The following is a 21,205-nucleotide window of genomic DNA, read 5'->3' as shown; positions in this document are numbered from 1 at the left end:
CACCCTCCTCTCTTCCTAAAAACACTAGTAAAATAAGCCTCGGAGTATTTGTCTCTGAGACTGCCACTGCCTGCTTACCTGTCTGCATCCCCCAGGAAGCACCTGCCTCTTTCATGACTCTTGCTTTATTTATTTTGTAATGCTATGGCCTAACACAGAACGGGTACTTAAATATTTGTGGTGTAATAAATTTGAATGCCAGACTCAGACAGGCTGTCTGTTACTGATTCTCTCTGGTGTGGTCTCTGGGTGGTTGGAGAGAAGGGCCTGGAGCCCTGCCCAGCTGATGGGCTTCAGCAAGTGTTTGTTGAACCAAGGTAGTGGAGAGGAGAGGCCTTGGAGAGCCCTGAGAAGCAGCTGCCAACGAGGCAGGGAACAGGTGGGGGTCAGGGACTTCCATCACGTCATTTCATTCCTACAGTCCAGTGGTTAAGACTATGTGCTTCCATTGCAGGGGGCATAGGTTCGATCCCTGTTGGGGGAACTAAGATCCTGCATGCTGCGCGCTGTGGCCAAAGAAAAGGTAGGGGTCAGAAGAGATGCCCCTTAGAATTTTCTCCTCCCAAGATGGCAGCAGCAAAGGCAAGGCAGTGGGGAGGGTCTTAAAAATGAGGATACTTCAGGTGGCTGCATAGGCCCTGTACCTGTGGGGTCATACGATTACCAAAGGCCTTCTCCACTAGCACAATTCTTGGATAGCGAATAATTCTTATTGTTCTTATTTCAAATCTTGTCCAGGGGTTTTGGGGCTGGGGAAGCAGACTCAAGCAGATAGAAGTGGTGGCTTATTTTAAACCCATATGAGCTTATTGGGCTTTTGAACTGCATTCCTGCGTTCCTCAGGCAGAGCTGTACCAGAATGAGGCATGTGATTGCTAAACAAGTCAGAATATGAAATTCCACCTAGACTTTGCATTAGATAATCTCTCAATTTTATGGCTCACATTTATACAGAGATGACAGAGTAGAACATGAAAAAAATTTAAAGAATTGATTGAATAGAGAATAAAAACATGTTTCTCTTTCAAATATTGCAGGCCAGTGTGTCCAATGAATAATCTTAAACTGGCCAGTTTTGGACAGCTAGAAAAAGGAAATGGCTGTAACAACTGACAAAGGGTTAATACCCCACCCCTTTTTTTTGGCCACACCACTCAGCTTGCGGGATCTTAGTTCCCCGACCAGGGATTGAACCCAGGCCCACGGCAGTGAAAGCGCTGAGTCTTAACCACTGGACAGCCAGGGAATTCCCGATACCCCTCTTTGATAAATACCTTTTCACTGCAAGAAAGGACCAACAACCCTGACCAAAACGCGTAAGGCCCTAAACAGAAAATTCACAAACGAATACAAGTTATTGCTAAATACATGGAGAGTGGATACCCAGGTCCACCGTCACTAGTAAGCAAAGAAATGAAGAATTAAAATGGCAAGGTATCACTGGGAAATACTTAAAAGAATGACCCCAAGTGGCGGGAGCAGTCATATCCTTTTTTTTTTTTTTTTTTTTTTTTTTGTGGTACGCGGGCCTCTCACTGTTGTGGCCTCTCCCGTTGCGGAGCACAGGCTCTGGATATGCAGGCTCAGCGGCCATGGCTCACGGACCCAGCCGCTCTGCGGCATGTGGGATCTTCCCGGACCGGGGCACGAACACGTGTACCCTGCATCGACAGGCGGACTCTCAACCACTGTGCCACCAGGGAAGCCCCAGTCATATCCTCTTTACAGGGTAAATACACTACATCGCTGATATATTTTTAGCCTCATGGATGTTTGCCACAGTGAAAAACCAGAAATAACCCTAAATATTTCATAATGTATAACGGATTTGAATTAGTTGTACAATATCCATATGGCAGAACAGCACACAGTTGTTGTTGTTTTTTTGTGGTACGCGGGCCTCTCACTGCTGTGGCCTCTCCCGTTGCGGAGCACAGGCTCCGGACGCGCAGGCTCAGCGGCCATGGCTCACGGGCCCAGCCGCTCCGCGGCACGTGGCATCTTCCCGGACCGGGGCACGAACCTGTGTCCCCTGCATCGGCAGGCGGACTCTCAAGCACTGCGCCACCAGGGAAGCCCCACACAGTTATTTTTAAAGTCATGTTGTAAAAGAACACTTAATGATAGGCTATGTTAGTAAATGAAAGATATGGGCTACATAAAAAGGCGTATAATCCCAAATTAAATTTTAAACACATCTAATGTATTGAAAACACTCCAGAATGTTAAAAGCCACACCATAGGGATTAGGTAGGGTTTTAATCTTCCTCCTCGTGCTTTTTGAATTTCCAGTTGCCCAAGAATGTTCCACCTTCATAATCAGACCATAAATGTTATTAAAATGAGACTCTTTAAGGGCTTAATTGAAGAATTCAAACACAAAACCTTTCCACTGTATTTACAAATACAATAAAAATTATTCACGTCAGAAATTTTTTTCATACTCCTCTAGAAACCAAGAGTGAGCTCTTAACGTTATGTGAGTAGACATCAAATGTATTCATCCACTTACATCTCTATTTTTTCTTGGTGCAATCACGTGACAGGGGAAAGGGAGATTGCCAACCACAGGGAAGGTTTTTTGTTTCTCAGTAGGATTTATTTACAGTTACATCCTCATTGCAGGGGAGAATGCTTTATATCTCTGCCTTTGAATACTTAGGGCTCAGCTATTGAGTCTTCTTTTTAACAAGTGAGCAGTCTATTTATAGGATGAAACCGTTAAATACAAGTGGTAATAATTTACCATAATGCCAATACCCTTGAGAACGAATATGTAGTTAGCATCTGCTACATGCTTTACAGCATCACGTCATTTCATTCTTACAAGAAGCCCCAGGAGGTAGGCTTGACTGTGTCCCCATTTGACACAATATGGGGAGACTGAGGCAAGGAGAGGTAAGCGCCTTCCCATAGTCCCAGGGACAGTGGTAGTGCTGGAATCCAAAGGTAGGTGGGCTGACTTTGGGAGCTCGACTCCACCCTGAAGAGCCAAGGCAGAGGCTAAACGGTCAGCAGGCAGTCACACCCCTCAGAGCGTGACACTTGCTGGCACGGAGCGATCACACCCCTGCACTTTCAGTTTTGTCAGCGGGGCTAAAGCTGAAAGATTAGAACGTAAAGGCAGTTTCACAGGGTAGAGTTGTCTTTTGCTCAGTTTCACTACGTCCCTAGGAGGATTCAAGGTCCAGTTGTTGGGAGGTGGCCAGGGCTGCCTGGCAACAATGGAGGAAGGAGATGCAAGAAAAATGCAAACGCAAGGGGGAGGTTCTGAAACAAGCAAGTTTGAAACAGAGCAGATGCAGGTTGTTATAGTTTTGTGTGTGTGTGTGTGTGTGTGTGTGTGTGTTTTGGTTATCGAAGGATAGTTGATTTACAATGTTGTATTAGTTTCAGGTGTACAGTAAAGTGATTGGGTTACACATACATATGTATATATCTATACTTTTTTTTTCAATTCTTTTCCATTATAGTTCCATTGTGTATATACACATGAAATTTTCTATAACTGACTTGTAGGAGCAAAACTGAAAACTGGGGTGGGCTCGGGACAGCTGAAAGGGGCAGAGAGACGCTTTTCCCCTATATCTTATCTGGGTACGACTTGACATCCTAACAGCAAATGTGTTTACTGTTTTTGGTTTCTGGTGGTGATGTTTCTTTTTTTATTAAAATCCTTTCAAAACACCCCCAAATTAGTGGATGATTCAAGATCAACTCTGGAAAGCTGGGTGTAGAGACAATTCCAGACTGAGGCCAGAGACAGCAATTCTTAAAACCGACTCCCTCCTGCTCCCCACAGGAAGGTGGGTACAGACAGTCCGGGATAAATATCGAAAGTCAGAACTCATTCTGGGGACTCCAATTTGTTTTTCTTTCTTTTTCTCTTGGGGGAAGGGGTGCAATTTCCACGCTCCTTGCACTATCTTATTCCCACCTCTGAGCACCTTGCTGTCTTTCTATCCCACACAACATCTAACACATTGGGATGAATAATATCTGCTATCAGGAGCTAAGTTCTCATGGAATTACTTCTGCACCACATTTCGGCATAGAACGTGGGGTCACAGGTTGCCACATATCCTCCGTTTAGTGGCCGCAGTAGTACAACTAGAAACTAGCTCACTGTTCCATAGCTTCCCCATAAATACACAACCTTGAGTTTCCATCCTACTTATTCCCTTAAACAGAGCAAAGATGTGCAAAAGCAAGGTACAAGTCAATTAAGCTGTTATTGACCTTGCGAAGCAAGCATAAAGAAGAAAAGGTTCTGACATGATTTCATGAAGCAGCTTGGTTTCTGTCTGAGGGGGACAGAATAGTTTTAGTCCACTATTCAAGCTTGATCCCTACTGTTCAGACCTGTCAATACAGCCAACTGAAAGTCCTGTTTCCCCAGATATTCATATTGACTCGATTCACCTCAGACTGACTCACTCCTCTCCTGCAACTAAACAGTACTTCAAAGCATGTTTTTTGTTAAATTCTCGATTACAAATGGAACATGTCACTATGTGCAGAAAAGCAGAAGCAGGACTCCTGGGAAGTCAGTTATATTTACACTGCTTTACAATTTGATGTTTACAGGCTTAAATTAACACAGGACAACAACAACAACAAAAAACCCAAGTAAGCAGAAACAAAAACCTTGTTATCTGTCCAACCTGAGGGAACAGACACAGATTTTCAAAGAAAAAAGAGTAATAAGAAAACTTTTAACTAAAAAAATGTAAGTATCTATTACACATAAAATTCTCAAAGAAACTTAAAAAAAATCTCCGTATAAAATAGCCACTAGCACTCTTAAAATTGCAAAACTGATATGGAAAAAAACAAAAAAAACTTTACTCAAAAAAACAGTCTTGGGCTTCCCTGGTGGCGCAGTGGTTGAGAGTCCGCCTGCCGATACAGGGGACACGGGTTCGTGCCCTGGTCTGGGAAGATCCCACATGCCGCGGAGCGGCTGGGTCCGTGAGCCATGGCCGCTGAGCCAGCGTGTCCGGAGCCTGTGCTTCACAACGGGAGAGGCCACAACAGTGAGAGGCCTGCATATCGCCAAAAAAAACCCAACAATAAACAGTCTTGAATTTTAACTTTTAATACTCAACATTATTCTGTCTGGAGAAATTCACTATTATAAAATATCAAATCCTCTCTAAATTAATTAATGTATTTTCAACAAAATTCCAATTAAAAAACAGGATATTTAAAGAAATTAATGCAAGAATTCTCAAATTCATCTCAGAATACACAAGACAGAATAGCCAAGATATTCTTAACAAAAAGAAAAGTATCAAGAGAAAAACCTTCTCTAACATTTTAAAATGTATTCATAAAACTTAACTAATTTTTAAAGTTTGATACTAACGTGAAAGCAAGCAGATCGGTGGAACAAAACAGAACGTCCAGAAATAAACATACACTATAAAAGAATTCCATGTGTGAAAAAGGCAGCTTTTAAAATAGGGAAAGAATGAATCCATTGACACAACTGGTGAAATATCTGGAAAAGAAGTCAAATTTCTAATTCATACTATTTGATAGGCCGAATAATAGACACACACACACACACACACACACACACACTCCCCCAAGGATGCCCATGCCCCAATCTCCAGAACCTGTCAATGCATTGTGTGGCAAAAGGGCCTTTGTAGATGTAATCAAGATTACAGACTGTAAAACAAGGCTATTATCCCGGATTGGGTGAGCCCAATCTAATTACATGAATCCTCTAAAGCAGGAAACCTTCTCTGGCTGGAGTCAGAAAGATGCTGGGGAAGAGGAAGGCAAGAGAGATGCAGCAGCAGATGTGAAACCCAAGAAAGACTAGCCCCATCACTTCGTGCCTCGAAGATGGAGGGAGGCATCGTGGGGAGGAATGCAGGTGGCCTTGGAAACAGAGAGAGGCTCCTGGGTGACAGGAAACAGGAACCTTGGTCCTACAGCTGCAAGGAACTGGATGCTGCCTACAACACGACTGAGCTTAGAAGAGGATTCTTGGGGACTTCCCTGGTGGTACAGTGGATAAGACTCTGCACTCCCAATGCAAGGGCCCAGGTTTGATCCCTGGTCAGGGAACTAAATCCCACATGTATGCCACAACTAAGGAGCCCTGGAGCCTTAACTAAGGAGCCCACCTGCGACAACTAAGGAGCCCATGTGCTACAACTAAGGAGCCGGTAAGCCGCAACTAAGGAGCCTGCCTGCCACAACTAAGGAGCCAGCAAGCTGCAACTAAGGAGCCCATGTGCTGATACTAAGGAGCCCACATGCTGCAACTAAGGAGCCCACCTGCCACAACTAAGACCCGGTGTAACCAAATAACTAACTAAATAAATATTTTTTAAAAAAAGAAGAGGATTCTTGGCAGACCCTCCCTGTAAGAGCCCGGCCAGCCAATACCTTGATTTCAGCTTTGTAAAACCTGCTGCGCAAACCCGGATGTCTCACCTACAGACTGTGAGGTAATTAATCTGCATGATTTTCAGCCACTGTTCGTGGACATTTAATATGGTAGCCATAGAAAACTAACACATCATATACCAAAATTCGTTTAAGTCAATGAAAAAACTGCTAGTGTTAAAAAGACACCATGGCAGGGGCTTCCCTAGTGGTGCAGTGGTTAAGAATCCGCCTGCCAATGCAGGGTACATGGGTTCGAGCCCTGGTCCGGGAAGATCCACATGCTGTGGAGCAACTAAGCCTGTGCGCCACAACTACTGAGCCTGCGCTCTAGAGCCCATGAGCCACAACTACTGAGCCCGTGTGCCACAACTACTGAAGCCCGCGTGCCTACAGCCTGTGCTCCACAACAAGAGAAGCCACCGCAATGAGAAGCCCACGCACCGCAACCAAGAGTAGCCCCCACTCACCACAACTAGAGAAAGCCCTCACGCGGTAACGAAGACCCAACGCAGCCAAATATAAATGAATAAAATAAATAAAAATTTTTAAAGTGTTTAAAAAAAAGGTTAAAAAATAAAAGACACCACGGCAATAAAAAGAAACTGCTGGCACACACAGCAACGTAAAGAACCTCAAAAACATTATGTTAAGCAAGAGAAGCCAGACTCAGAAGACTATATACTGTGTGATTCCATTTGGCTGATGCTCTAAAACTGGCATATCTAAGAAAGCAGAAGAGTGGTTGCCTAGGGAAGGAGGGAGGATGACTGACTGGAAAGGGGGTGTGAGTGCACTTTCTGGGGGATGGAAATGTTCTCTACTGTGATTGGGATGGTGGTCACACAGGTATATACATTGGTTAAAGCTCATTGAACAGTACCCTTAAAATCTGTGCCTTTTATTAGCTGCAAATATCTCATTTTTTTTATACCAATGCTTTTTAAAAAAGCATTGAGAGAAAGAAACCATAGCTACAAATTTTAGATTATCTTCAACTGCTCCAGGAGGAAACTTGGTCAGATCTAATCAAGTGCCACATACATAGGACCTTCGACCCAGCAGTTCCACTTCTGGGAATCAATGTTACAGACCGATTGCACACACAGGAAATGGTAGATGTACAACGTTATTCACTGTCAAATTGTTTACAATAATAAAAGACTGGGACCAGCTTGAATGCCCATCAACAGAGGACTGGTTTAATAAATTATAGCGTAGCCCCCCCCCCCACAGTGAAGTATTACACAAGTTTTTAAAAAGAAAGAAAGAAAAAAACACAAAGAAGATGCTTTGTATTTACTGATCTGGGATAATCTGCAAAATATATTTGCACAAAGCAAATTTAGAACTGTGTACATTACGTTCCATTTTGTGCAAAATTTTTAAAAGACAGAGGGGAGGGCTGAATAAGAATATATATTTGCAATTGCTTATATATGCATAAAGAAATTCTGGAAGGATGCACCAGAAATAAAATTATTTACCTTTATTGGGGTATGGGATGGAGGAGGGAGCGGAGAGATCTAATCCCGCCTTTTCATTGTAACCTTTTTGTATTTTTTGATTCTTGAATTACATAAATTCGAAAAGGTTTTAATGCAATGAAAAAAATGTATGTAATCTTCACATCTGAGAAGGCCATTCTAATGATACCAAAAACAGAAACCATACAGTGATAGCCATGAATTCATTAAAAATTTAAAACTTCTGTACATCAAAAAGCCCTGAAAATAGTTTAATAACATCCTAAGTAGCAAGATTATGGGTGGAGAATCACTCTCACATACAGCTAAAATGGCAAGATTAAGTGGTGCAGCATCTGTCTTCAGAAATGCACAAACTTCTCACACAGCCGCTCGGAATTTATTCTACAGACCTACTTCGTTCAAGTACATAAGGATGTTAATTGCCTCATTCTTTGTCAAAGCAAAAAGGATACAAATCCAAAAGTCCAACAAGTGGAGACGTTTACATAAAGAATGGACAGCTCAGTAGAGAACACTATAGTTGTTAAAAATATAAGGCTGGGCTTCCCTGGTGGCACAGCGGTTGAGAGTCCGCCTGCCGATGCAGGGGACACGGGTTCAGTGCCCCGGACCGGGAGGATCCCACATGCCGCGGAGAGGCTGGGCCCGTGAGCCATGGCCGCTGAGCCTGCGCGTCCGGAGCCTGTGCTCCGCAACGGGAGAGGCCACAACAGTGAGAGGCCCGCGTACCGCAAAAAAAAAAAAAAAAGAAATGAATAAGAGTGGTGATCTTTGAGGAGCAGATCTGAAAAAACTGGGGAAGATGCTCCTGAACTAGGAAAGTATACCTTTCTGTCAAGTCACCCAGTTTGTGGTTGCACAATTACTTCCTGCAGACCTAGGAACATAATACAACACCTCTCTGAATATATTCCCAGAATTATATAAAGAGAAAGGATTTCAGAAAGTGAGATGGCTGGACTAAACTTTCCCGAGCAAGGAACCCCAGGCTCAGAGATTCGGGGGCCTGACCACAGTCACACTGTGGTGAGCACCAGGGGTGAGACCTGGGCTGACTCCTGCCCCCACCCAGCACCCTGGGCCACACCGCCTGTGAGTGGGCAGGAAAGCCAGGACCAGAACCTGGTCTTGCCCCCAGTTCAGGAAGGTTCAGGTTAGCAGTACGGGCTGTGGTGATCCCTGCAACATTTACAGAACCTTTGCTTTGTTTATCCAGCAAAGAGAAAATATTTTGTTAAAAACATAGCCCTGGGGTCATACAGAGTGAAGTAAGTCAGACAGAGAAGGACAAATATCCTATGAGAGCGCTTATATGTGGAATCTAAAAAAACAGTACAAATGAACTTATTTGCAAAACAGAAATAGAGCTACAGATGTAGAAAACAATCTTGTGGTTACCAGGGGGGAAGGGATAAATTGGAAGATTGAGATTGACATATACACACTACTGTATATAAAATAACTATTTTTTTAACATCTTTATCGGAGTATAATTGCTTTAAAATGGTGTGTTAGTTTCTGCTGTATTACAAAGTGAATCAGCTATATGTATACATATATCCCCATATCTCCTCTTGTGTCTCCCTCCCACCCTCCCTATCCCACCCCTCTAGGTGGACACAAAGCACCAAGCTGATCTCCCTGTGCTATGCGGCTGCTTCTCACTAGCTATCTATTTTACATTTGGTAGTGTATATATGTCCATGCCACTCTCTCACTTCGTCTCAGCTTACCCTTCCCCCTCCACGTGTCCTCAACTCCATTCTCTACGTCTGCGTCTTTATTCCTGTCCTGCCCCTAGGTTCTTCAGAACCATTTTTTCTTTTTTTTTAGATTCCATATATATGTGTTAGCACACGCTATTTGTTTTTCTCTTTCTGACTTACTTCACTCTGTATGACAGTCTCCAGGTCCATCCACCTCACTACAAATAACTCAATTTCATTTCTTTTTATGGCTGAGTAATATTCCATTGTATATATGTGCCACATCTTCTTTATCCATTCATCTGTCGATGGACACTTAGGTTGCTTCCATGTCCTGGCTTAAAATAGATAAGTATTGATAATAAGGACTTACTGGATAGCACAGGGAACTCGACCCAACACTCTGTAATAACCTATATGGGAAAAGAATCTAAAAAGGAGCGGATATATATATATGTATAACTGATTCACTTTGCTGTACAGCAGAAACTAACACAACATTGTACATCAACTATACTCCAATTAAAAAAATATATATATATATACACACACACACACACAAACATATATACATAGCCCTGAGGGGAGGGGGGGCAAAACCACAGCCCTAGGATTTGCCGGTTTTCACAGGGGTTCCCTGAAATTACCAGTTAAGCAGCTGAGGAAAATCTGTGATTCAAGGCCTTGAATGAAGGGTGGGAGGGATCAGCGGTGTTAACATCTGAAAATGGCCCCAAATCTTTCTCTACTGGGATTGCTCCTTTGAAAGGATGGGCCCAAGTGTGTGGAGGCAGGCCCAGGGCCTCGACTGGGCTCTGGGTGCCAGACCTCCAGGCCAGAGAGTCCCCCTTCCTGGGAGGGTTTGACTGGAACTTTGGGAAAAGTTCCTCTGGTGGTGGCCGCTCGGGTAGGAGGCTCCAGAGGAGTGTGTGTGGCCTTACCCCCAGCCCAGAGAAGAAACCACTCTGGGAGAGAGATGACAGTTCCTATACCTGGAGAGAGGAGAGGCAGAAGGAGGGCCTTCTGGGGCCCCACAAGTCCACATTCCCCTGCCTCTGAGGCCCAGCAGCTGCCCTGCACCTTCCCTGGTTGCCAAAGACAGCAGCAGCCTTCTAGAACTTTCTACCTTTGGCCTAAGTCATTGGAGTTTTTTCTTTCATTCACTAGAAAGGAAGGAAGTGAGAATGGCTTGCCTATTTCACCCTTCTCTACGACTTCGCTTCGCCGTTAGGCAAGCGTCCCTATCCAGGGTCCTGCCCCTCCCACCCGATGCCTCTGGTCACATTACTCATGCCCGCAGGGCCTGAGGAGGCCTCAGAATCCTTTTGGCAACATTCATTCTAGGTGGCCACACTTTCATGCCCCAGATGAATCCTGTGTGCCACTCCTAATTTGCATAACAAAGACTTGGGCCAAAATCAATTTGTGCATCCAAGCACGAACACCCAAAGTGCCCTACAGCAAGTCACTTTCCCCACCTCACCCTCAGCTTTGTCTCCCCTAAAGAGGCATGCAGGCCCCGGAACAGGTGTCCCCAAGCTGGGTTCACACACACCCTCCAGAGATATCGCCCCCATCAGCCTGGATTGCTACCATATCGGCCTTGTAATTAGCGCTCCCTGCTCCACACTCACCCAGCTCCCGCTCAGCCTCTTCATCTCCATCAGCAAGACAGTCCCCAGATCCATCAGATCATGTGCTGTGCGCAGGTTAAAAAAGCCTCCAGGATCATGAATGAGGCCTCCTCCACCCCCACCTCCTCTCAAGCACAAGTTCCATGAAAGTTCCAAAGGACTTCCAGATTCTGTGGCCCTTCTCCCCTACACTCTACATCCCTGCAAACCTGTCAGCTGCCACGCTCACCCCAGCTGAAGTCACCACTGCTGCTCCCAACGCCTCTGTCAGGCCCTGTGTGTAGCTTTTATAACCACTTAACGCTCTGAGTTAGGATCTAATCATTCTTTCAACATGTATTTCCCCCATAACCTCGATATTGCAGGCCTTGTGCTAGGTCTCAAAAGCTCCATGCTAGACACTGTTTTTCTGCCTTTCCCCAGTAGCCTGAACCCTTAAGGCAGAAACTAAGTTTTACTAAATTTACTAAGTTTTATTATTTCTGCAACCGAGGACTCAGCGTTGTTGCCTGAATAAATGATTCTCTGGCTTTCTTTACCTATCAAAAACAGATTAAGCGGGAGAAATGGGAGAGGAAGAAAGGTTTGGGGGGGTTTCATTTAAACTAGCCGATTTCACTGGTGGTTTGGCCTTCTGGCCATCTCCGGGGAAAGCCAAGAAATGTCAATTGTTCCCTCAGAGAAGGACACAAATTTAATAAAAGCCAACCACACAAAGTACAAACCAGAAACAACCAGATGACCCCAACCAAAATAAAACTGCCAAAGCTGTTGGCAATTTGGGGAAAACAAAGGAGAAAGACGTTTACCCAAATTTACAAGCACCTGTTGAAAATACAACAGTCAGCAAACAGGGCCACGTATCACCTGTGAAATGATAGCCCCAGAGATTCAGAAAGGCTAAAAGCAAAGAATAATCCTGTAGATCAGTGGTAGACTTTTGGAACTGACAAACAGTAACATTTGCACACACAGAAAAGAAATCGAAGGGAATCTAAATAAGGTTGCCAACTCCTTAATTTGCCAAATCAGAACATTTTTTTTAAGTGTACCATCTTTATAAAGAAAGAAATAAAGGTGTACCATCTGCTGTCCCCACAATTTCACAAGAGGAGTATTTTAACTCCAATAAATAAATAAATAAATAGGAGGAAGAATGTAAACTCAGACTAAAGAAATTCATTCTCAAGGAAGGAAGAGCTAAGAGCTTTCCAGCACATGTTAGTCTTGGATAGAGTGCAGATGGTTTGGACCCTGAAAGGCAGATGTTCCAAGTACCTAAAACCACCAGGTCCCTGGAAGATGCTCAAGAAATATCGCTGAAGGGCCAAGATGGATGCATCTCAACTCCTGGCTCTGAAGTGGAGTCTCAATCACTTGACCCCCAAAGAGGAAGGCCATAAGGAGGCCCCCCCCCTCCCAGTTGGTGGCTGGGGGTGGGCACAATTTCTCCTCCATGGGTGTCACAGATTGGCCTTTTTGCACTGCTCAGTTCGAATGAGAGTAGTCCCAGGCAGCTGTGTGGTAACAGGTAACATTCACGGAGCACTTACTATGTGCCAGGCCCTATGCTAAGCCCTTCTCGGACATTTTCTCATCAAATGTCCCTGACAATGCCAGTGAGGGAAGTATAATTATGATCCCAATTTTACAGATCAGAAAACAGGTTTAATCAAAGAATAAGGGTGGGGGGGGCTTCCCTAGTGGCGCAGTGGTTAAGAATCCGCCTGCCAATGCAGGGGACACGGCTTCAAGCCCTGGTCCGGGACGATCCCACATGCCGCAGAGCAACTAGGCCCACGCACCACAACTACTGAGCCCGTGAGCCACAACTACTGAAGCCCGCGCACCTAGAGCCCGTGCTCTGCAACAAGAGAAGCCACCGCAAGGAGAAGCCCACGCACCACAACGAAGAGTAGCCCCCGCTTGCTGCAACTAGAGAAAGCCCGAGCGCAGCAGCAAAGACCCAACGCAGCCAAAAATAAAATAAATAAATTTATTTTAAAAAGGACAAAAAAAAAAATAACAAGAAAAGGGACTTCTCCAAACAAGGCACAAAGCCAAGTCTGATACCAAAATCTGTGTTCACAATACCCCAGAGAGATGAGGTGAACAAGAAGTCAGGGGGGACTGGGGGAAACAGGAAGGGTGGCCTTGAAAATTAAAATCAAACCTGGAAAAAAGCGACCCTGAAAAGCTGGCATTCCACACTCTGCCCCAAGACAAATGAGGAAGTTACACATCGGCCAGCTCAGGCTGCTCATAAGTCTTGACTCAGTATCTGTGCTAAATCCAGGATGCCCAACTACTGCCACAATCCCTTCATTTAGGCTTCCCGCTCTCCCTCAGAGCACCTGGGAGCTACAGATGGTTGTGAAGTTGGAGCAGCCCCTACAAGGGCATAAGCCCCACCCCCACCCCGCCCCTGTGACAGCCCATGAACAACGGTGCTTTCTCATTCAGAGGAGAACTCAAGTTGGATAACAGCAGCCCAGTCACGCTCACCTCCACATCCCTCCCCAAGCCCCTCTGTAATACTTTAGATGCAGATTAATGGCCTCTGTCCCACCTCCCACCCCTAAGACCACAGCAACCTGCTTTCCCCTCAGTCTGAAAGGCAAGACAAACACAGCGGAGAGCCTGACACACCATCCACTGGGGCATGGGAAGGATCCAAAGGTGCCCAGGAGCTCCCCATAAATAAGAGACTACAGGTGTACCTGAAGGGCACGCCCTCGAAGGGAGATCCCTTAGCAGTGCTGGGGGGACCTGAGGTCTAGCCCAAGTTCTAACACCAGCTGACAGTTTCCTGAAACACAGGGCTTGGCACTTGGCCTTGAAAAAAATACGAACTTGGGCCAGGCTGAAAAGATGTGGTTCACCCACTCTCCCAGCCTTCTAAATAAAATACAAAGCTGTTACACACACACACACACCCCTTTCAACTTCCCTTTCCACCCTTCTCCATGTTGTAACCACATGAACCCAAATTCATCTGGCTCCCTCCCTGTCACATGCCTTTGCACAGCCAGCACCACGGGGAGGATAGGAGTGTCTCTCTCCTCCTCACAGAAGAGAAAGTCCAGAAACCTGTGATCCAGTTCCACTGGGCCTCTCCCAGGCCTGGTGTCAGGTAGCCAATTCCCTTAACCCTGGGCCTCAGTTTCCTTAGTGCAAAACAGGGACAGTATCACCTACATGACTGGACTCCCTCTTTCCTCAGCCAGTCAACAAGTATTGAGCACCTCCTGTGTGCAAGGCACTCTGCTGGATGCTGGGACATGGGAATAAGCAGGACTGACCCAAACCTCTGCTGCCCTCATGAAGCATTCTGGTGCAGATAAACCTGTACAATGGAGATTGCTTATAATATTTTTATATATATTATATATATATATATATATATATATGGAATGGACAACCTCACTAACCAATATATATATATGGAATGGACAACTATATATAGTTATATACAACTATATATAGTTGTATATATTGTATATACATATATAACTATATATAGTTATATACAACTAACTATATATATTTATATATATTTTATATATATATATATTTATTTATATATTTATATAAATATATATATAATTATATAAATATATATTTATATATATAAATATAAATATATATATAAATATATATATTTAAATATATATATAAAATATAATATTTTTACGAGGATTAAATAAAAATATATGAAATACACTTAATATAGAGCCTGGCACAGAGTCAACTATTATTATTATCATTATACCGGTGCGTATAAGGCCTTTTGCTCAGCACTACTCTTTTTTTCTTTTTTTTTTTTTTTTTGAGGTACGTGGGGCTCTCACTGTTGTGGCCTCTCACTGTTGTGGCCTCTCCCGTTGCGGAGCACAGGCTCCGGACGCGCAGGCTCAGCGGCCATGGCTCAAGGGCCCAGCCGCTCCGCGGCATGTGGGATCCCCCCGGACCGGGGCACGAACCCGTGTCCCCTGCATCGGCAGGCGGAGTCTCAACCACTGCGCCACCAGGAAGCCCACCACTATTCTTTTTAAAAAAAAAAAATTTATTGAGATGTAACTGACATATAACCTTTTGTAAGTTTAAGGTGTACACTGTGATTTGATATTTATCTTTTTGTTTTGGCCCCTCCTCACAGCTTGTGGGACCTTAGTTCCCGGACCAGGGATCAAACCCACGCTCTCTGCACTGAAAGCATGGAGCCCTAACCATTGGACCCCCAGGGAATTCCCGATATTTATCTATTTCAATATGATTACCACCATAGCATTAGCTAATACCTCTATTATGACACACAAGTATAATTTCTTTTTTGTGGTGAGAACAGTTAAGATCTAGTCTTCTGGCAACTTTGAGATTTATATACAATACTGTTGACTATAATCACTAGGCTGTGCATTAGGTCTCCAAAACTAGTAGTTGCAAGATTGTACCCTTAAATGACATCTGCCGCGGCTCCTCCCTCACGGCCTCCTGCGCATGTCCGGTGGAAGACCACGCCCTTCCCCCCATAGAGGAGGACCACTTTTCAGTCAGGGTTTAAAAGGAGCTTCGCTCCCAGTCAGAACCTCCAAACACGCTCTCAAGGTCTTATTACCTCTAGTTTGTATGTAAGGAAACGGTGCTCGCCATTATTCTTCATAAGAAGCTGCCCCCCCCCTTTTTTTTTTTTTTTTTTTTTTTTTTTTTTTTTTTTTTTTGCGGTACGCGGGCCTCCCACTGCCGTGGCCTCTCCCGTTACGGAGCACCGGCTCCGGACGCGCAGGCCCAGCGGCCATGGCTCACGGGCCCAGCCGCTCCGCGGCACGCGGGATCCTCCCAGACCGGGGCACGAACCCGTGTCCCCTACATCGGCAGGCGGACCCCCAACCACTGCACCACCAGGGAAGCCCGAAGCTGCCCCTTTTACCTGGAATGTCCCCTCTCCCTCCTGGCGCCCCTCAATCTGCCTGCTGAAGTGCCCTCCATCTGTCCGGGCACAGCTCAAAGCTGACCTCCCAGACTTCGTCCTGGGAAGGATTCAGGATCTGGGAACCCTCCTGGAGGGCCTGTCTGCAGGTCCACTCACCCTTTCTCACAGGGCTGCCTGGCACTGCCTCTGTTCTGACCCCGTTAGCAGTGCCTAGGTCTTGGGTGTTTACACCTTCCATCGGCCAGTACGAGCCCTCAGGTATATGAGGAAACTGCCTTGGAAAACAGAAAAGCAAAAAGAGGTGAGACACTGACACTGACGGGAGAAGAAAGGGTCTATTAGAGAGAAAGTCTGAGGCCAGATTACGGGGACCCTTAGTACCTGGACAGTGAGTTCAGACCCCAGACGCCAATAAGCCTTGGAAGTCACCAATTTTGGAGCCTCCAGGTGCAGTGGACTCTGATGGCAGAGGGTGACCAAAGGAGACAGCCCCAGGGGCCGCAGGTGGACACGAAGGTCATCCCAGTTCAAGGCTGTGATCCAGAGTATTTTTCACAGTAAATCCAGCTGCTCAGTAGAGCACATAATTCTCTATATTTTCTGTTGTTGTGCAGTTTTCCCCAAAATGGCGCGGTTTCCTCTGAATATGCCACCCAATAATATGCCCCTCTGGCATAGTGATTATTTCGAATTAAAGGTACTTGACAAACAGCCAGTGCGAAAAGGACACTGTGACCCTCCTTTGTCCCCCTGGAAGCAGAAAATAAATTTCCCATGTGAAAGGCACCCTCCCTGTACCGGGAGGGTAGAAGGCATCCTTGTCACCAGAGACAGGGAATTTAGGGCCAAGAGAGCTGTGTAAACAAACCTTGTTACTTTTTCACCAATTTATTACCCCAAGCCCCTTTGTAATGCTTCACAAATGTATTGTTTCTTTGCCTAAAAGGTATAAAAGCTTCCTGTATTGGTCACTTCTTTGAGTCTCATGTTTTTATGGGGCTCCCATATGCAGGAAATTAAATTTGGTTTTTTCCTGTTACTCTCTTATGTCAATTTAATTATTAGAACCAGCCAAAGAACATAAAAGAGAAGACGGGAACATTTTTCTGCCCCCACACCTTCAAAAGGTCATCACCATTTTCTAAGGCTAGCAATCCCGCCCCCTTTCCAAGTGCTGACCCCATTGATCGGAGGACTCAGTGCTTAAAAGATAAAAACATCTCAATCTAGATGTCATCGGAACTTCAAACATAGACATAGCTAAACTCAGATGTGGCTTGTCTCCAACAGACACACAGGAGGTCCCACCAGCTCGCCAGGCTCACGGAAGCTCAGACAAATGTGCCACGGGGGTGCAGGTGGGCACTGATGCTGATGTTCAACGCCCAGGCGAAAGATGGAGTAGATCAGGTAAGCTGGGTCAGGGGGTCAGAGGTAAGGCTCATTCACACTTCCAGATTTTCCACAAAATCAAGGAAACAAGGCAATGCTTACTTAGGAAATTTGAAACAGAAAAAAGTCTGATCAGGCAGAATGGACAACCTCACTAACCAAAGAAAGAACACTGCTCTTGGTTTGGGCACTGTGAGATTTTGGGGTTCACAAGATGTCTGTTTACCTGGTTCAATACCTTTATTTTAAAGTTTAAACCCAGGGAGGAACTCCCCTGGTAGTACAGGGGTTAAGACTCCGTGCTCCCAATGCAGGGGCCCCGGGTTTGATCCCTGGTCAGGGAACTAGATCCCACACGCATGCCGCAACTAAGAGTTTGCATGCCCCAACTAAGGAGCTCCGTGCTGCAACTAAGACCTGGCGCAACCAAATAAACAAATATTAAAAAACAAACAAACAGGGAATTCCCTGCCAGTCCAGTGGTTAGGACGCCACACTTTCACTGAGGGCGCGGGTTCAATCCCTGGTCGGGGAACTAAGACTCCCCACAAGCCATGTGTCACGGCCAAAAATAAAAAATAAAGTTTAAACCCAAATTTTATCCCCACCCTTGCCACTGTCCACACCATCAATCTCAGCAGTGGCGTAAAGTGTCATCTTTGCTAAAGAGACTGTCCATTTCCCCCAAAGTCTTCTTTCTTGTAAAGATTTCTCATAACAAAGATTTCTTGGCCTTAAGAACCTCAGGCTACACTTCAAGGAAACTTATTACAAAAGCCAGGAGCCAAGGTCAGCTGTGTCACTGACTAGAAACCCAGAGGCAGGGCACTGATTTGTCAGCTCCACTTCTTCATCTGGAAAGGCAGAGGAGAGCTTGTCCCTCGAGGTCAATAAAAGCAATGCCAACACCATGACAATGACCAGAGGCCCACAGCCCAACCCCACTTCAGTTTTTTTTTTTGCGGTACACGGGCCTCTCACTGTTGTGGCCTCTCCTATTGCGGAGCACAGGCTCCGGACGCGCAGGCTCAGCGGCCATGGCTCACGGGCCCAGCTGTTCCGCGGCATGTGGGATCTTCCCGGCCCGGGGCACGAACCCGTGTCCCCTGCATCAGCAGGCGGACTCTCAACCACTGCGCCACCAGGGAAGCCCCCCACTTCAGTTTTTAAAAACATCCTCAGGGTCACTTACCTTCCCCACCCAAACATGGGGCTTGCAAGCTCTACTTTGCCTGCTAACAGAATCTTCATCCCAAGAAGCAAAAATAAAGTAATAAGAGGGTACACAGCATAGCCATGAGACTTTGGTAGCAAGTGCAGGACAACAGGACTGGTCAGCAATGAGAAGTTTAAGAATTCCACAAAGACAAAGCCTCTTATTGGTCTAACCCCAGACCTACTACTAATTAGCTATAATGACTACCAGGTGATGGGCCTCAGGCTCCTCATCTATAAAATATTCACAGCCCTGCTGTGAAATTCTACGCAGAGACTTAAGAGTCCCCTTTCGAATTTATGAATGCAGAGCTCGTGGCAGCCTTTCAGCACTCTCCTTCCTTCTTCCTCCAAAGAAAAGAAAAGAAAAGAAAAAAGACATGATGGCAAGAAGCCATTACTCCCCTACCTCCCCAGCACTCACACAAGACCCCACTCACTGTGCTTATGGCAGGCGGCCAGCTTGGCAGGGCCAGACACATGGAGCCAGAGTAACCAGAAGTACCCTTCAGCCCACCTTTGCAGCCACAACCTGTAATACTCTCCTTACTCAAGTATGAATTTCCTTACTCAAGTTTGAATCTCAGCCTTCTTCATGTCTCTTCATCAACCAGCTCATCCCTTCCAAAGTCAGTTCCCAGGGAAATGCTGATGCTCTCTCCTCAGCTCCTCTGGGTGTGCCCCAAAGAAAGCTTGCCACCTAGAATTGGTTAGTCAGTCATCAAATCAAGTTAAGGGATTATGACTAGCTTTCTTAAAAATCAGAAAATAGAATAGGATAGAAAATATCACTGTGTCTCTCCCTGTAGAGAGAATAAATATCCTGTGAAGCTCTTCTTGCGGTTTTGTACTTATAGATGTGTGTGGGTGGGTGTGCTTCTCTACTGTGGATCTTGATCAGGAAAAGACTGAAAAGATCACAGGCCTGAAGCAGAGGGATCTGACCCTAGGGACGAATGCCACACACACCCATCCCACCTCCATGCCCTGTGGAGGATGCAAGGGCCAGCACAGGGTACTTAGAACTCAAGCATCCATCCTGCAATTCTACAAAACAGAGTTGACTACAAAACAGTTGAAACAAACTTCTGACTCTCCTACAAGGTAGTACTTCTATAAAGCACAAAACAGTGTGAACTACAAAAGACCAAGCCATCCGGGTAACAGCCTTTCTTCAGAAAGGCGTCTTCCACCTTGGAGGCTCAGCACCAGACAGGGGGCAGAACCTGGGTGCTGGGGACAAAAGGCCCTTGGCTCCCTGCTTTCTTCCCGAGTATGGACTGATTGGACCACAAGCAACTGGGCTGGGGACTAGAGACCTCAGAGGCCCCCATTCTCTCTCCTCTTTAAATTTTTTTTTCCCCAAATTGCACATCTCCCGAAGTATTTTCCCGGGGAAGCACCAAAGCTTGCAGCCTCACAGAAACGCCCCCAGCTGGGAGCGGGCCTGCAGAAAGTCACAATTTCATCCGGCTAGGGCTCCTAGTGGGCGCGCGGCGAGGGGGTGGACTGCGCCTCCCAGGCTCCGGGCTCCGAGTCCGCGTTTGCAAACGCTCAGAAGCAGAAGCCTGGGCTTCTGGGGACTCTGCTTCTGAGCCCCGGGCCCCTACTGCAATCCTCTCCTCCCACTCGTTTAGCCGAGGACGGTGGGTCGTGAAGCCCCTTTCGGGCAAGGCCAGCTCACGATCCAGCAGGCTGGGGGAGAAGCCTGCCTGGAGCTGGAATCGCCAACCTCCTCCGGCCGGGAAGTGGCCAGCACTCTCCCAAGTTCCCCACAAATCCCGCCCTGCGCCCAGGCGCCTGCCAGCCCGAGGCGTGCCCCGGGGGCGCGTTCTCTGGTCTTTTCATTCGCGGCCCCGGGGTCCCCGGAAGGAGGTGGGAGATGGGCCCGGGAGCCTCATCTTCGGTGCCCGGGTGGGGACGAGGCAGGCCGCACGCCGCCGCAGTCCTGTCGCAGCGCGCGCCCCGTCCCGCTTCGCCTGGAAGGCCGTAGCCGCCCCCCGCGTCCGACCCCGCCCAACAGGCCCAAGTCTGCACCTGGATGTGCGCGAAGGCAGCCCGCCCGACCGCAGCCTCGGGGGTAGCCGGCCCCAGCGCGGGTCCGCCTCTTTCCGGAAAGAGGCCCGGGGCCCGGAAGGCGGAGGCGCTCCCCGCGCTTCCCGCGCCGCTACGCACCTGGTTGCCCGCGGGTCCCACATGGCCGGCGCCGCCGCCTCGGGAGCCGCTTCCCGGGGGACAGACGCGGCGGGGGGGGGGGTGTCCCCGGGGGGGGGTCCCTGCTCGCAGTGGCTCGGACCCCGGGCCCTGACGAGCGGGGTGTGGGTGCGGGAACCCCGGCGCCCGGCTGTGTGCAGCCGCAGACCTATTCCAAGTTCCCACGTAGTTGCGACGGCCCGAAAACTGTCACGTGCACGTCGCCGCTGTGTGGGA

The 21,205-nt window shown here is 46.7% G+C and overlaps 1 protein-coding gene across 1 annotated transcript in view; it reads right to left on the bottom strand.

The window, feature by feature from the left end:
• The window catches only part of TRANK1 (tetratricopeptide repeat and ankyrin repeat containing 1), an 87,074-nt gene extending 66,198 nt beyond the window's left edge, over positions 1-20,876 (bottom strand). The window contains exon 1 of the mRNA XM_067753764.1: positions 20,813-20,876. The gene's annotated coding sequence lies outside the window, so the exon portion shown is untranslated. The remainder of the gene's footprint in view (positions 1-20,812) is intronic.
• Between the last annotated feature and the right edge of the window lie 329 nt (positions 20,877-21,205).

Source organism: Pseudorca crassidens, chromosome 10 (genome assembly GCF_039906515.1).
Source record: "Pseudorca crassidens isolate mPseCra1 chromosome 10, mPseCra1.hap1, whole genome shotgun sequence".
Lineage (NCBI taxonomy): Eukaryota > Metazoa > Chordata > Mammalia > Artiodactyla > Delphinidae > Pseudorca > Pseudorca crassidens.
This window is presented reverse-complemented; position numbering and strand designations above follow the sequence as displayed.